Here is an 814-nt window from a genome sequence, read left to right on the forward strand (position 1 = left end):
GGGTCGTGGCTTAGACTACGACGTTTTTGTGCAGCAGATGAGTGGTGCCGACCCTTATGCCCCTGGCTATGCTCCTACAGCTCCCAACAACTCACTGTTAGGAACATCATGTAATAGGTTTTGATGATACCAACTGTTAAGTAGAAATCCCCAAGTCTCGATACATAGGCAAAACGCTGTAAGTTCGACAAGTAAACCAAGAGCGAAAATACAACCGGGTAACTTTGAGCTCAACTCGGAAAATATTTAAGCTTAAGGTAAACCTGTTTGAACATCTTAGAAGTCTCGTGTTGTAATCATATAGACAGATCAGAAGAAAGCATGGGACAACACTGGAGGAATAAGGGTCTGCGAGACATCAACTAAGTCTCGAGACATAAGCAGAGTTCGAGAGGTAGGACCTCTCGATACAGCTATCCAGTTCGAGACATAAACAGAGTTCGAGAGATAGACCTCTCGATATTTGAGTTCGAGACATCAAGCAATCAAGATATCAGCCTTGGTCTCGATATACTAACAATTCTCCAACAAAGCTGATTGACGGTCAGGAAACATACTTAAAGTTTGGAGAAGAAGTATATCATGGAGATAGAATAATAAAGAGGTGTCGAACGTGAAGATTTCAAAATGGGCGGAAATGGATGACACGTCAGATTTCCACCACAAACGGTCAAAAGGTGCACCAATGCTGAAGTGGTCTGATTCCCTACAAACAATGAATAATGGGAATATAAAAAGAGTAACTTTTACCAAAAGACGATAGTGGAGCATGGACTCAAGAAAGTGAACTATAGAATATTCACTACAAGACAAG

This window comes from Ipomoea triloba, chromosome 16 (assembly GCF_003576645.1).
Source record: "Ipomoea triloba cultivar NCNSP0323 chromosome 16, ASM357664v1".
Lineage (NCBI taxonomy): Eukaryota > Viridiplantae > Streptophyta > Magnoliopsida > Solanales > Convolvulaceae > Ipomoea > Ipomoea triloba.